The sequence below is a fragment of the Sus scrofa genome, chromosome 6 (genome assembly GCF_000003025.6).
Source record: "Sus scrofa isolate TJ Tabasco breed Duroc chromosome 6, Sscrofa11.1, whole genome shotgun sequence".
NCBI lineage: Eukaryota > Metazoa > Chordata > Mammalia > Artiodactyla > Suidae > Sus > Sus scrofa.
The window spans coordinates 43,952,831-43,968,720 of record NC_010448.4 but is presented as its reverse complement, the minus strand read 5'-3'; the positions used below and the strand labels follow the sequence as shown (position 1 = coordinate 43,968,720).

At 40.1% G+C, this 15,890-nt stretch overlaps 1 protein-coding gene across 5 annotated transcripts in view; it reads right to left on the bottom strand.

Moving 5' to 3' along the window:
• Positions 1-15,890, bottom strand: part of KIAA0355 (KIAA0355 ortholog) — a 96,960-nt gene that overhangs the window by 61,943 nt on the left and 19,127 nt on the right. The window contains exons 2-3 of one of the 5 annotated variants that reach the window (XM_021094325.1): positions 11,392-11,460; positions 10,386-10,440 (exon numbers count right to left, since the gene is read on the bottom strand). The exons of 2 other annotated variants lie outside the window; for them this stretch is intronic. The gene's annotated coding sequence lies outside the window, so the exon portion shown is untranslated. Of the gene's footprint in view, positions 1-7,256; positions 7,846-10,385; positions 10,441-11,391; positions 11,461-15,890 lie in introns of those variants that run through there. 2 more of the 5 variants (XM_021094322.1, XM_021094323.1) reach the window with 2 other exon arrangements.

The window sequence follows — 15,890 nt, the reverse complement described above, 5'->3', positions numbered from 1 at the left end:
GAAAATGAATCTGACTAGTATGAGGACGCAGGTACAATCCCTGGCCTCACTCAGTGGGTTAAGGATCCAGCATTGCTGTGAGCTGTGGTTTAGGTTGAGATGTGGCTCGGATCTGGTGTTGCTGTGGCGTAGGCCAGCGGCTACAGCCCTGATTCAACCCCTAGCCTGGAAACCTCCGTATGCTGAGGGTACAGCCCTAAAAAATAATTAAAAAATAAATAATAAATAAATAACAGAGAAATGGGGAAAAAGATATACTACTGGCCTCCAGAAATGCCTATTTAGAATAGATGTCTATTTACTAGCATCCATGAGGACGCAGGTTCGACTCCTGGCCTCGATCAGTGGGTTATGGATCTGGTGCTGCTGTGAGCTGTGGTGTGGGACACAGACGCAGCTCGGATCCTGTGTTGCTGTGGCTGTGGCGTAGGCCAGCAGCTACAGCTCCAATTTGACCCCTAGCCTGGGAACCTCCATATGCCACAGGTGAGGCTCTAAAAAGACAAAAACAAAACAAAAAAGAATAGATGTCTATTAAGAAGGTCTCATAAGCTGTATCTGATAAAATGATTTATTAGGTAGATGGTCAGCTCTATGGGTGGCTATCCACTAACCATAGTGGTGATTATCTAGGTGTTTACTTGGAGATAATATATCAAGCATTGTTACTATAATTTGTGCACTTCCCTATATATATATAAAAATATATATATATATGTTTTTTTTTGTTTTTGTTTTTTGTTTTTTAGGTCTTTTTGCCATTTCTTATGTCGCTCCCATGGCACATGGAGGTTCCCAAGCTAGGGGTCGAATCAGAGCTGTAGCCACCAGCCTACACCACAGCCACAGCAACTCGGGATCCGAGATGTGTCTGCAACCTACACAATAGCTCACAGCAACGCTGGATCCTTAACCCACTGAGCAAGGCCAGGGATCGAACCTGAAACCTCATGGTTCCTAGTCGGATTCGTTAACCACTGAGCCACGACGGGAACTCCTCTATGTGTTATTTTTCAATAGAAGTTTAAGGATAACAAAAGGTTAACTAGCACAGAAATCGGGGAAGTTTGAGTAAAGATACTTTCATTGCAAGTAGAACAGCATGAGAGGGGAAACCTAGAAGGGAGTATCCCAGAGACTACCAAATAGCTGGTTTCAGTCAAATCTCCTTTCTCCTTTACAACAAACCAGTGGGCCAAGAATACGTGTACCCCACTACTCTGAAATGTGCTTACATGACTAACTTGAGTCTAAGAAAAAATCTCAGAAGAAAAAGCCTTGGCAAACTTCAAGATTCAGATCTAATCCAAACTACAATTTCACTATTAAGAAGAGAACAGCAGAGTCATGAAAATAAAAACCTAAAAAGAAAGGGGAGGGAAGTGATGTCATAAAAATACGGCAGAGTAAGGACCTTCAAAAATTCTCTCCTCCATAAACCAGCTATAATGTAAAAAAATAAAAATCGGGGAGTTCCCGTTGTGGCACAGTGGTTAATGAAGCCGACTAGGAACCATGAGGTTGCGGGTTTGATCCTTGCCCTTGCTCAGTGGGTTAACGATCCGGCGTTGCCATGAGCTGTGGTGTAGGCTGCAGACGCAGCTCGGATCCCAAGTTGCTGTGGCTCTGGCGTAGGCTGGCGGCTACAACTCCGATTCGACCCCTAGCCTGGGAACCTCCATATGCTGTGGGAGCGGCCCAAAGAAATAGCAAAAAGACAAAAAAAAAAAAAAAAAAAAAAATCGAAATCGAAGATCCCGTCATGGTGCAGCAGAAATGAATCCGACTAGGAACTGTGAAGTTGCAGGTTCAGTCCCTGGCCTCACTCAGTGGTTTAAGGATCCAGCATTGCTGTGAGCCATGGTATAGGCTGCAGACGCAGCTCAGATCTGGCGTTGCTGAGGCTGTGGTGTAGGCCGGCAGCTATAGCTCCGATTAGACCCCTAGCCTGGGAACCTCCATATGCTGTGGGTGCAGACCTTAAAAAAGCAAAACAAACAAACAAAACCTAGTACACTTGCCATGATCTCTGTCATGTGAAACCGTATATGTGTGTATGAATGAGTAAATCTGAGGCGATTCATAGGGCTGTCCATGATATATTTTCAAGGAAAAGAAAGCAGGTTGCAAAAATGTAATACAAAAAACATCAAATTTAAAAAAATAAAAATAAAAAATAAAAATCATTAAAAAAAATTATCTCCTCTATAAAAAAAAATGATAAAAAAGCAAAAACTAGCCAAAATGGTCAGAATCAACTTTTTAAAAAAATGCTTGAAATTAATGGGCTTTGTACCAAACTGGGAAGCACTTACTCAGGAAAAATGGCTGAATCCCTGAGAATACAGTAGTTCCCCCTTATTAGGGGGGTATATTCCAAGACTCCAGTGGATACCTGAAAGCTAGGATAGTACCAAACCTTATATATACTAGATTTTTTTCCTGCACTAATGGGTAGGTAGCATATACAGCATGAATATGTGGGACAAAGGGATGATTCACGTGTCAGGTGGGATGGAGCAAGACAGCATGAGATTTCAACATGCAACTTAGAATGGCATGCAATTTAAAACTTATTTCTGGAATTTCCCATTTAATGTTTTCAGATATTGCTTAACAGCAGGTAACTAAAACTGCTGAGAGTGAATCTATGAATAAGGGGGGGACTACTGTAGTCAGCTCTGTAGCATTTTAACTTAAGTTTCATTCCTTGCTCTCTAACTCTATGGTAACCTTGAAAATAGCCACATTTGCAATAAAAACAAGAAGGCAGGCAATCATCGGAGGGAGCAGAACTGGGCTAAAACTCCTTCAGAGTTTCATTTCCAAGAAATTATCATTATCTGATCTATCTGGTAGTTCCCTGGAAGATCCCATTTGCAAAGGTCTCTATTTGATCTGACGTGGAACTACTTGGAGAGGGAAGAGAATCTGATTTCAAGTTAACATATTATATCATACAAATGTTCAGTTTCCAATTAAAAGTTACAAGTCATGCAAAGCAATAAAAGTATGGGCCGCACATAGGAAAATAAGACAAAAATCAGCTATTTTCAGTATGTTCGAAGAACTAAAGGAGGTCAGTTTACTTCAATTTTAAAAAGTGAAATCATTAAAAAGAACTGAAGAAAAATGTAAGACTAGAATCTCAGCAAATCCAGAATACTAATAAAAGAAATTATATTTCAAAAATAGAACCAAACAGAAATTCTGAAGTTGAAAATATAATAACTGGAGTTCCTGCTGTGGTGCAGTGGGTTAAGGATCCAGTGTTGCTGCAGCTGTGGGACAGGTTGCAGCTATGTCTTGGATTCGACCCCTGGCCTGAGAACTTCCATATGCCAAGGGTGTGGCCAAAAAAGAAAAAAAAGAAAGAAAAGAAAATGACCAAAAAAATGCCAAAAAATACACTAAGGGCTCAACAGTGGATTTGAACAGGAATCAGCAAACTGAAGATTAATCTATTGAGATAATCCAGTTCAAGGAATAGGAAGAAAAAAGAAAAGATTCTTAGAGATCTGAAGGATAGCATCAAGCATTCCAGCATCACATAATGGGATCCTCAGAAGGAGAGGAAAGACACAGGAAAAAAAAAAAAAATTGAAGAAATAAAGTCCCTAAATTTCTCATATTTGATGAAAAGCACATGAATCTACACATCCATGAAGCTCAACAAACTCCAAGTAGGATAAACACAAAGAAATCAAACTAGACGCACTATAATCAAACTGCCTAAAGCCAAAGCCAAAGAGAGAATCTCAAAACAAACAAGAGAAAAGAAACTTATCATGTACAGTTGATTCTTAATATTTACAGGTAGTATATAAAGTTGCCATGAACACTGAATTAGCAAATACTGAATCAGTACCCCTAGAAGACAGGCAGAGTTAGGATATGAGCCTCTGGTCAAAACATTTTCACAAACCAGTCAATATATAACATTATTTTATGAGTGTTTCGGGTTCAAGATACCTTATTTAATATATATATATATATTAAATTTTTATCTTTAGGGCCACAATGAAAATTCCCAGGCTAGGGGTTGAATTCGAGCTGCAGCTGCCAGCCTACACCATAGCCACAGCAACGTGGGATCTGGGCTGCATCTCCGACCTTCATCACAGCTCAAGGCAATGCCGGATCCTTAACCCATTGAGCAAGGCCAGGGATTGAACCTGCCTCCTCATGGATACTAGTAATGTTCATAACCCGCTGAGCAACAATGGGAACTCTTAATATATACACACACCACACATATATTTATGTGTGTGTATATGCATAAGTTGTTAAATCATTAACAATGAACTCACAACCAGTAGCACTTTACATAACTCATGCCTGAATGAAGCTCATCTAACACATGGATTTTCTGTTAGGTACATCACAGCCTTCTTGGGCTTAGGAAAACCAGACAGCACTTCAGCAATGTACTTAGGGCCATTTTAAACAGTGAATCTGCCAACAAAAAGCATTTAAAATTTCAAAAAACGTGGCACTAAGTAGACTATGAAAAGAATACTTGTTTATAGTCTGAGAGCTGAAACAAGAAGGCAGAGAATCACCTTGTTCGACCTCAGCTGGGGGTATGCATGTTGGGCAACTGAAAATTTTGCCACTCTGCACATGTCTACAACTAACCACAAGGGCTCCACAAGTACTGATTTGTATTGCAAATAAATTTTAGCCAGTAAGACTGCCTGCAAATGCAGAATCTGAGAATCATGAGGATCAACTATATATAACACTACTTAAAATACTTGAATTCCCAACACAATGGGGTACTCCTCTTCTTCAAAATATAATATACTGGAGTTCCCATTGTGGTGCAGCGGAAACTAATCCAACTAGGAACCATGAGGTTGTGGGTTCGATCCCTGGCCTCGCTCAGTGGGTTAAGGATCCAGCACTGCCATGAGCTATGGTGTGGGTCACAGACATGGCTCAGATCTGGCACTGCTGTGGCTCTGGCATAGGCCAGCGGCAACAGCCCAGATTCGACACCTGGCCTGGGAACTTCCATATGCCTTGGGTGCAGCTCTAAAAAGATAAAAGACAAAATATATATGTGTGTGTGTGTGTGTGTGTGTGTGTGTGTATAAAATATACAAAAACATCAACCTATGAAACAAATTATCATAGGGCTACTGACCATCTTAAAAGATAGACAGGTTCCTTTAAGTAGTGAACTCAGGGTATATTTAATATAACAATTCAACAATTTCATTATGCACAACCTTTCAGGATTTCATTACAACTTTTTTAAAGGCTTAAGCCAATATATTTAAGGTACAATCTATGACAATTTAGAAGTATATAATTTATAAAGAAAAATTTATGCCGTAAGAGAACAATTACGTCTAGTGAATTACTTAATCCTTTCTTCTCTTTCAAGAATGATTTATTTTATTTTATTTTTTTGTCTTTTGAGGGCAGCACTCTTGGCCTATGGAGGTTCCCAGGCCAGGGGTCCAATCAGAGCTGTTGCTGCCAGCCTACACCAGAGCCACAGTAATGCCAGATCTGAACCATGTCTGCAACCCACACCACAGCTCGTGGCAATGCTGGAATCCTTAACCCACTGAGCGAGGCCAGGGATCAAAACCGAGACCTCATGGTTCTTAGTCAGATTCATTTCTGCTGTGCCACGACGGGAACTCCAAGAATGATTTATTTTAAAAATAAAAAATAGGAGTTCCCATCGTGGCACAGCAGAAACGAATCTGACTAGGAACCATGAGGTTTTGAGTTCAATCCCTGGCCTAGCTCTATGGGTTACCATATGACTCAGGATTCCACTCCAATATATATATATATATATATATATATATATATATATATATATATATATATATAAGAGAAATGAAAAATATATACCCACACTAAAACCTGTGCATCAATGTTCATAGCAGAATTATTTATAATAGTAAAAAAAATAGAAACAGCATAAATGTCTATCATTTGATGAATGAATAAACAAAATGTGGTATAGTTATACAATGAAACTGTATATACATACACATTATATACACAGAAGAATGAAATACTGACATAATCTAAAACATGGATGGGAGTTCCCGTGGTGACACAGCGGAGACGATTCTGACTAGGAACCATGAGGTTGCGGGTTTGATTCCTGGCCTTACTCAGTGGGTTGGGGATCCAGCATTGCCATGAGCTGTGGTGTAGGTCACAGATGCAGCTTGGATCCTGTGTTGCTGTGGCTCTGGTGTACGCCAGCAGCAACAGCTCCGATTAGACCCCTGGCCTGGGAACCTCCATATGCCACAGGTGTGACCCTAAAAAGACAAAAGACCAAAAAAATAAAATGAAATAAAATAAAATAAAATAAAAAATAAAACATGGATGAACTTTGAAAATACTGTGCTAAGTGTGAAAGAAGCCAGACACAAGAAGCTACAAATTATATGATCCCATTGATAAGAAATGCCCAGAAGAGGCAAACAGAAACAGGAAGTAGATTTGTGGAATAGAGAGTCATTGCTAATGGGTACAGGGTGATGACAAGATTCTGAAGTTAGATAGTGGTGACTGCTGCATAACTCTGAATATACTAAAACATATATGGTATGTGAATTATATCTCGACAAAGCTGTTATTTTAAAAAATATTTCATCTCTCCTTGCCATTTTCTTTATGTAACTCGTTTAACTGCAAAAGGTACATAATAAAAAGTAAGTTTTACAAGGATACCTTTAACGCCAGACTTAGCTTCCTTTTCACACTTCAATTAGAAATCTGGATTTAAATGCTGTTATTTCAAATCTGGGAACGTGAGTGCCAGAAAGGCCCTTAAAGATCATCTAATTTAAGCCCTTCAATTTACAAATGAAGGGGAAAAAAAAAAATCCCAGGATACTAAGTATCTTGCACTAGACTGCACAGTGCCAGTATCTTGACTCTAAAACCATATATAAAAGTCTGTTCAGAACTAGCCAGGCTGAGAGATTACAGTAACAAATCTGCTACAGTAACAAATACTGAAAGGAATGGCCTAACCTGAGAAGATTTCTTTCTTTCTTTTCATCTTTTTAGGGCCGAAACCACAGCATATGGAAGTTCCCAGGCGTCAAATCAGAGCTGTAGCTGCTAGCCTATGTCACAACCACAGCAAGGCGGGATCCAAGGCGCCGCCTCTTCGACCTATACCACAGCTCATGGCAACGCCGGATTCTTAACCCTCTGGCAAGGTCAGGGATCGAACCTGTGTCCTCATGGATACTAGTCAGGTTCCTTACCACTGAGCCATTACAGTAACTCCAGAAGATTTATTTCTTGCTCTCGTAAAGTTCAATGAAGGTCTGGTAGCCTTTCAACCTGTAGGGACATCATTAGAACTTGTGTTTTCTAGAGTCACCTTAGCACAAAAAAAGAAACTCATACCTACTCTTCACTGCTTCCCACTGTAAGTGACACAATTATCTCCCATCACAGCCCTTTGGCCAAAATTAGTCACATATGCTAATGTAACTACAAGATAAACTGGGAGATGCATGAGGACATATGGACTATTAGGTAAGAAATACAGTTGACCATAGCTGTCCACCCAGCCCAGCTGTGGGTTGCATAGTTTATAACAGATGGTGAAAGCACTTCTAACTCCACACAGGAGAGGTTGTTTTGTAATTCAGAGTCCCTACAGTTGCTTTTCAGAGGCCAGATGACTCTCACTTATGCTGCTCTAGGACATGGTTCTTTGTATGTATGTAGAGTGGGGGAGTTGAAAGAGGTGGGGAGGGAAAGGTCACAGATTCCTTTGAAAAACTGATGAAAAAAATATTCTAGGAGTTCGCGTCTTGGCTCAGTGGTTAACGAATCCAACTAGGAACCGTAGGTTGCGGGTTTGATCCCTGGCCTTGCTCAGTGGGTTAAGGATCCAGCATTGCCGTAAGCTGTGGTGTAGGTCGAAGACGTGGCTCGGATCCCATGTTGTTGTGGCTGTGGTGTAGGCTGGCAGCTGTAGCTCTGATTAGACCCCTAACCTGGGAACCTCCATATGCCATGGGAGCAGCCTTAGAAAAGGCAAAAAGACAGGAAAAAAAAAAAAAAAAAAGAATTGAATTGCCCAAGACCAAAGGTGCACCTGTATTAGGATAAATCTGTCTATAGGTCATATCAGTGAACAAGTAGTCATAACACCCAGTGAACATGTTATTAAGAATGAAAACTTTTTTTGGCCACACCCAGGGCATGCAGAAGTTCCCAGGCCAGGGATCGAACCCACACCACAGCAACGACCTGAGCTGTGGCAGTGACAAGACTGGATTCTTAACCCACTGTGCCACAAGGGAATTTCCAAGAATGAAAACTTTTTAGGCAGTTTTTAAAAATGAGATACCATATTAACATTTAACCTTGTCACACTAGGGTGAAAAGGAAGTAACAGCCAATCACAGCTTAAGGACTTCCTTCTCTGACATTAGAATCAGAACAACCCTCTCAATGGAATGACTATTAAATGCTGATTCCTGGGGTACAATCCAAAACTAATGAATCAATCTTCAGAGTAGGAGCAGAGAACATGTGTTTTTATAAGATCCTCAGGTAACTCCAAATGTGTGCTACAATTTGAGAACCAAACTGGTCAGCTGAAAACCTCCTGAAAGTCACAAGGATGAGAACACTTGAGCAAGGACATCTGAAGATGCTAACCATACAAATATCACTTAAAGGCAACTAAAGTATTTCATCAATATTCTTATTTATTTAAGAATCCAGAAAGGGACCTCCACCTACAATGTGATAAATGACTCTATTTCTTAGAACAAAGGGGCTGGTTGGACAATTCAATGAAAACTTCTATTTGTATCATAATTGCTTCTAACAAGACCACTTAAGTCCAAAGTCAAGCCTTGGGTTCTTCTCCAGGCAGAATGAACAAACAAGCCCCTTAGGAAAATAATACTTGGTTTTTACTTATTCTAAATACATCTGGTGCCCCTGTGCTGATCTTTGTTGTAATCAAAACTAGACAGTGTTGAATTCAAGGAAATATCATGGAATTGAAACACCATTCAAGTTCTATTATTTTCAAATGGGATTCTGCCCAGAAACAATATGCAGAGAAGGTGGTGACATCCATCTAAGGAGGCAGCTTCATGGCAGTGACAATATCCTCTGACAAAATACTGTTGGAAGCTTGGTGATGGGTACACATGAAGCACCTCATATTGTTTTGATGCTTTTTTTTTTTTTTTTTTTTTTTTGGAGGGGGGCACTGAGTGCGGCAACTTAATGTGGGATCTCAGTTCCCAGACCAGGGACTGAAACCAGGCCACAGTGGTGAAAGCACTGAGTCCTAATCACTAGGACACCAGGGAACTCCCTTTGAAAATTGTTTTTCTTTTTTTGGCCAGAGGCTCATCATATTATTCACTCTACTGTTGCATATATGATTGAAAATTTCTGTAATAAAAGGTTTAAAATGTGCACACACATGTATATAAGCACCTGGATATGTCCTTTTAATTTTTTTAAATAAAATTCTTCTCAATGCTTGTCTTACTGTATTTTTTTAAAGCTTTCCCCCCATATGCATCTCCCTGAAGGGCTAAAATATGTTCTATCCATTTAAGGACATTTCTCTTCTGTATTTTCTTAAAAAGAATTTTCACTGGGAAAAATATTCACCATTTATGAATTCACTATTCATGCTACATGGAAACAAATATGCATTGTGAAAGACCTCAGAAGTTAGTTGTGGCCCAGACTGGTACTATTTAAGAACTATATTCATAAGTTTTAATACTGCCTAAGATTCTCAAACACATAGCAGAAAAGGATATTTGAACAGATGTCATCTATTCAATAATTCACAAAAGTTCTTAATAGATTAAAACTGAACTCAGACTTGGTATCATTTAAAATATCCCTCTCATCAACCAATGTCATCAGCAATTTGTATTTTAAATTACAAAGAACATGCTTGAAACTAGGCCAAAGTTAAGTATAAAAGGTTTTTTTTTATACCCATAACTGATAAGTTTTTTTTTTTGTTTTTTTTTTTTAATGGACATCCTGCAGTTCCATTGTAGCTCAGTGGGTTAAGGACCCAACTCTGAGCATGCTGGTTCAATCCCTGGCCTCACTCAGTGGGTTAAGGATCCAGTGTTGCCGCAAGCTCCAGTGAAGGTCACAGAGGCAACTTGGATCTGGTGTTGCTGTGGCTGTGGCACAGGTCACAGCTATAGCTCTGATTCAACCCCTGGCCCAGGAGCTTCCATATGCAGCAGGTGCAGCCGTAAAAGAAGGAAAAAAAAATGTGGACATCTTGAGAAAATTTGAAGAGCTTCCCTTTAGACAGTGCAGTGGAAAAGAGTGGCCCTGGGGACCAACTAACTGGGTAAGATCCTGGCTCTGCCACTTACCAGCTATGTGACTTTGGGCAAGTTCTTTAACCTCTCTGTGCCTCAGTTTCATCGTCTGTAAAATAGGGATAATAAAGCATGAAGAATAATGCCTGGCACATATTAAGCACTAAATGGTGATTTTTTTTTTTTTTTTTTTTTTTTTTTTTTTTTGTCTTTTAAGGACCACACCTGTGGTATGCGAAAGTTTCCAGGCTAAGGGTCAAATCGGAGCTGTAGCCACTAGCCTACGCCACAGCCACAGAAATGTCAGATCTGAGCCTTGTCTGCAACCCACACTACAGCTCATGACAACAGCAGATCCTTAACCCACCGAGTGAGGCCAGGGATCGAATTTGCATTGTCATAGATGCTAGACGTTAGATTTGTTTCCACTGAGCCATGATAGGAACTCCAAATTTGTTATTAATACGCAAAAGTAAGCGGCCTTACTATCTCGCTTGTCTGGAAAAAAGTTACTTAAAAACAAGAAAGGTCTTTTCAAGTAAGCCAATCCCTGAACTGAGTTGAAATCTATGTATTCTAGGGTGGTCAGTGCCCCATGTTTCAGTGATATGATAGTTATTTGTGAACACAGAGAACAACTTTAAATCCATTTCAGTCATTAAGCTACAGAGAAGGAGTGCAAAGCAGTCCTGTTGTCACAAATGGTATGGCACCAAGTAGCTTCATTCCAAGATGACAGGCACATGGACTTACCTCCCCATCATCCCCAAACCCCAAAGATATAACAGTAAAGATATTCACAAGGGAATCACAACATAACAGTAATGAGAAGAGCTGAGAGATATAATCTATTTAAGTGCTGGCCACGTTCTAGAACAGAGAGAGGAAGCAGAGGAAATTGTATTACCAGACAGATCAGAGTGGAGCTAGACACTTCTCAGAACCAGTAAAGCCAGAGATGAGTGGAGAAGCAGAGCCTCTTTTCCTGGAGGAGCTGCAGAGATGCCCAGCTCTGAGTCAGCAGGTACAGAAATCAGGAGTGGGAATTAGATTCATCTACCTGATCTCCTCCACACTTCTCACTCTTGGTCACTCAATCAGCCAACTCCTATGAAGATGAGAGGACTTTCTGAAAAATAGGAACCTCTCGTCAATAACCTAGATAATCAACCTGGTTCTTCACTGATAAGGATCACCAGATAGTGAAAGAAAACCAAGAGGACAAAAAGGAAAACTAAGATGAAAAGCAGATCAGACCCCAGAAGAAACATGTATTTTAGGTCCCAGAAAAACACCTGAAAAGAAATTCTAAATGGTATTCTCAGATACATTTGAGAAGATAATACATCCTTAAAATAAAAACAAGCAAATCATAAAGAAAGCAGAAATCAAAGCCTTGGAAATCAGAAATAAGACAAAAAATAAGGGAAGAAGTAAAATCGGAGTAGAGTAGCTGTAGGAGGGGACACACACACACACACACACACACACACACACACACACACACCAGTTGCTTATATTTTTTAAAATAAGCAATGAAAGAATAAAGCAAAAACCAATAAAAATGCTTACCTATGCAGTACAGAGAAGAACAGAGGCAAGGAAGGAAGGCCTACATCTCTCAATCTACCTTGCTTTAAATAGTTTTATCTTTAGAACCTTGGAAATATTTTATGTAATTATCTTTTTCTTTCTAAAAAGCACATACTTACTTCACTGAAAAGATCTAAATTCACATCCTAGTTGCAATTAATGCCTTTAATACTATTTCCTCCCACCAAATAGAATGAGAACTCCTTAGAGAAATGGCTGATTCTAGCTCTGGGGTCAGAAACAAACAAAAAAATCCCTGGAATTCTTTTTTTTTTTTTTTTTGGCTGCTCCTGTGGTATGCAGAGGAAGTTCCCAGGCCAGGGGCTGAACCTGCACTAGAGCCACAGCAGTGACAATACCAGATTCTTAACCTGATGAGCCAACAGGGAACTCCAACCCCAGGAACTCTTATCAGGCCAGAAATCAGGGAACCCATCTAATACTACTCAGCCCATATCAAAGGACCCAGACTTAAGCTAAAGAACAAGCTCTATTTATAGGCCAACAATAAGAGAATTTAAGCATCAAAAGAATAACTCTTCTGGAGCAAAATCCATTAAATATATAAATTAATGCGTTTGGACTTGGTGATGATTTCTTCCATATGACACCAAAAGCACAGGCAACAATAACAAAAAAGGACAAATTTCATTTCATCAAAATTAAAACTTTTGGCACAGCAAAGGAAACCATAAATAAGATGAAAAGCCAACACACAAGAGTGGGAGAAAATATTTGCAAATGAAGTGACGACAAGGGATTAATCTCCAAAATATACAAACAACTCACGCAGCTCAGTATCAAAAAAAAAAAACCCAATCAAAAAATGGGCAGAAGATCTAAATAGATATTTCTCCAGAGACCAACAGAAGGCCAAAAAACAGAAGAAAAGACGCTCAACATTGCTAACTATTAAAGAAACGCAGGAGTTCCCATCGTGGCACAGTGGTTAACGAATCTGACTAGGAACCATCAGGTTTTGGGTTTGATCCCTGGCCTTACTCAGTTGGTTAAGGATCCATAAACTTCCATATGCTCTGAGTGCAGCCCTAAAAAGCAAAAGAAAAAAGTCTATACATAAATAAATGCTGGAGAGGGTGCAGAGAAAAGGGAACCCTCTTATACTGTTGGTGGGAATGTAAATTGGTATAACCACTATGGAAAACAGTATGGAAGTTCCTCAGAAAACTAAAAATAGAACTACTATACGATCCAGCAATTGCACTCCTGGGTGTCTATCCAGAGAAAACCACGATTAAAAAAGATATATGCATCCCCATGTTCACTGCAGCCTTATTCACAATAGCAAAGACATGGAAGCAACCTAAATGTCCATCAACAGAGGAATGGATAAAGATATGGTACATATATGCAATGGAGTATTACTTAGCCATAAAAAAGAATGAAATAATTCCATGTGCAGCAACACGGACCCAGAGATTATCATACTAAGTGAAGTAAGTCAGAGAAAGACAAACATCATATAATATCGCTTACATGTGGAATCTAAAAAAAGGATACAGTGCTCGCTTCGGCAGCACATATACTAAAATTGGAACGATACAGAGAAGATTAGCATGGTCCCTGCACAAGGATGACATGCAAATTCGTGAAGCATTCCATATTTTTTCGCAAAGACACATGTACTCCAATGTTCATTGCAGCACTATTTACAATGGCCAAGACATGGAAACAACCTAAATGCCCATTGACAGAGGAGTGGATCCAGAGATGTGGTACATATACACAATGGAATATTACGGAGCCATTAAAAAGAGTGAAATACCAGCAATTTTTGCAACATGGATGGACCTAGAAATTATCATGCTAAGTGAAGTCGGCCATACAATAAGACATCAACATCAAATGCTTTCACTGACATGTGGAATCTGAAAAAAGGACAGAACAGATGCTGACTCACAGACACTGAAAAACTTAATGGTCTCCAGAGGAGACAGTTTGGGGGGTGGGGGGATGTGCCTGGGCTGTGGGATGGAAATCCTGTGAAATTGGATTGTTATGATCATTATACAACTACAGATGGGATAAATTCCTTTGAGTAATAAAAATAAAAATAAAAAAAGGATACAAATGAACTTATTTGCAGAATAGAAAGACTCATAGAAGTTCCCATCGTGGCGCAGCGGAAACGAATCCGACTAGGAACCAGGAGGTTGTGGGTTTGATCCCTGGCCTTGCTCAGTGGGTTAAGGATCCAGTGTTGCCGTGAGCTGTGGTGTAGGTCGCAGATGTGGCTCGGATCTGGCGTTGCGGTGGCTGTGGCGTAGGCTGGCAGCAACAGCTCTGATTAGACCCCTAGCCTGGGAACCTCCATGTGCCTCAGGTGTGGCCCCAAAAAGACAAAAGACAAAAAAACAAAGAAAGAAAGAAAGAAAGACTCATAGACTTTGAAAACAAATTTATGGTTACCAAAGGGGACAGATGGGGGCAGCATGGACTGGGGGTTTGGGATTGGCATATGCACACTGTGGTATATGAAATGACTGGTTAAAAGGGATTTGCTGTATAGCACAGGGAGCTTTGCCCAATATTCTTTGATAGTCTTTGTGGGAAGGGAATCTGAAAAAAAATGGGTGTGCGTATGTGTGACTAAGCCACTTTGTGGGCACAGTGGAAATTTTCACAACATTGTAAATTAACTATACTTCAATAAAACTTAAAAAAAATAAGCCAGATGCAATAGGAAAATAAAAATGTAAAACTTCTGTACATCATAGGACACAACTGATAAGAGTGAAATGACAACCTAAAGAAAGGGAGAAAACTGGAGTTCCCATTGTGGTTCAGCAGGTTACGAACCCGACCAGTACCCATGAGGATGCAGGTTCTATCCCTGGCCTCACTCAGTGGGTTAAGGATCCAGTGTTGCTGTGAAGCATGGTGTAGGTTACAGACGCAGCTCAGATCTGGTGTTGCTGTGGCTGTGGTGTAGGCTGGCAGCTGCAGCTCTGATTTGACCTCTCACCTGGGAACTTCCATATGCCACAGGTTCGGCCCTAAAAAGGAAAAAAAAAGAATGGCAGAAAGTATTTTTAAATCATATACCTGAAGAGGAATTAACATCCAGAATATATAAAGAACTCACATAGGAGTTCCTGCCACAGCACAATTGGTTAAGAATCTGACTGCAGTGACTGAGCTGGCTGTGGAGGTGAGGGTTCGATCCCCAGCCTGGCGCAATGGGTTAAAGGATCCTCTGTTGCCAAAAGCTGTGGCGTAGGTCATACCTGTGGCTTGGATTCAATCCCTGGCCCAGGAACTTCCATATGCCACAGATGCAGCCATAAAATAAAATAAAGAAAATTAAAATAAAAAGAACTCACAGGAGTTCCCGTAGTGGCTCAGTGGTTAACAAATCCGACTAGAAACCATGAGGTTGTGGGTTTGATCCATGGCCTTGCTCAGTGGGTTAACGATCCGGCGTTGCCGTGAGCTGTGGTGTAGGTTGCAGATGCGGCTCGGATCCTGCGTTGCTGTGGCTCTGGTGTAGGCTGGTGGCTACAGCTCCGCTTGGACCCCTAGCCTGGGAACCTCCATATGCCACGGGAGCAGCCCAAGAAATGGCAAAAAGACAAAAAAAAAAAACCCCAAAAAACTAAAAAGAACTCATATAACTCAAAAACATAAAACCAAACAATTCAATTGTCAAATGGGCAAAGGAGTTGAATAGACATTTATCCAAAGAGACAAATGGCCAGTAAGCACATAAGATAACGCTCAACATCACCGATCCTTAGGGAAATGCAAAGGAAAACCACAATGAGATACCATTTCATATATATTAGAATTACTATTATAAAAAAAAAACACAGAAAACAACATGTTGGCAAGAATGTGGAGAAATGGAACCCTGTTCATTTCTGGTGGAAATGTAAAATGACATAGTTGCTATGGAAAATAGCATGGCAATTCCTCAAAAAATCATATCATTAATTACCACATGAT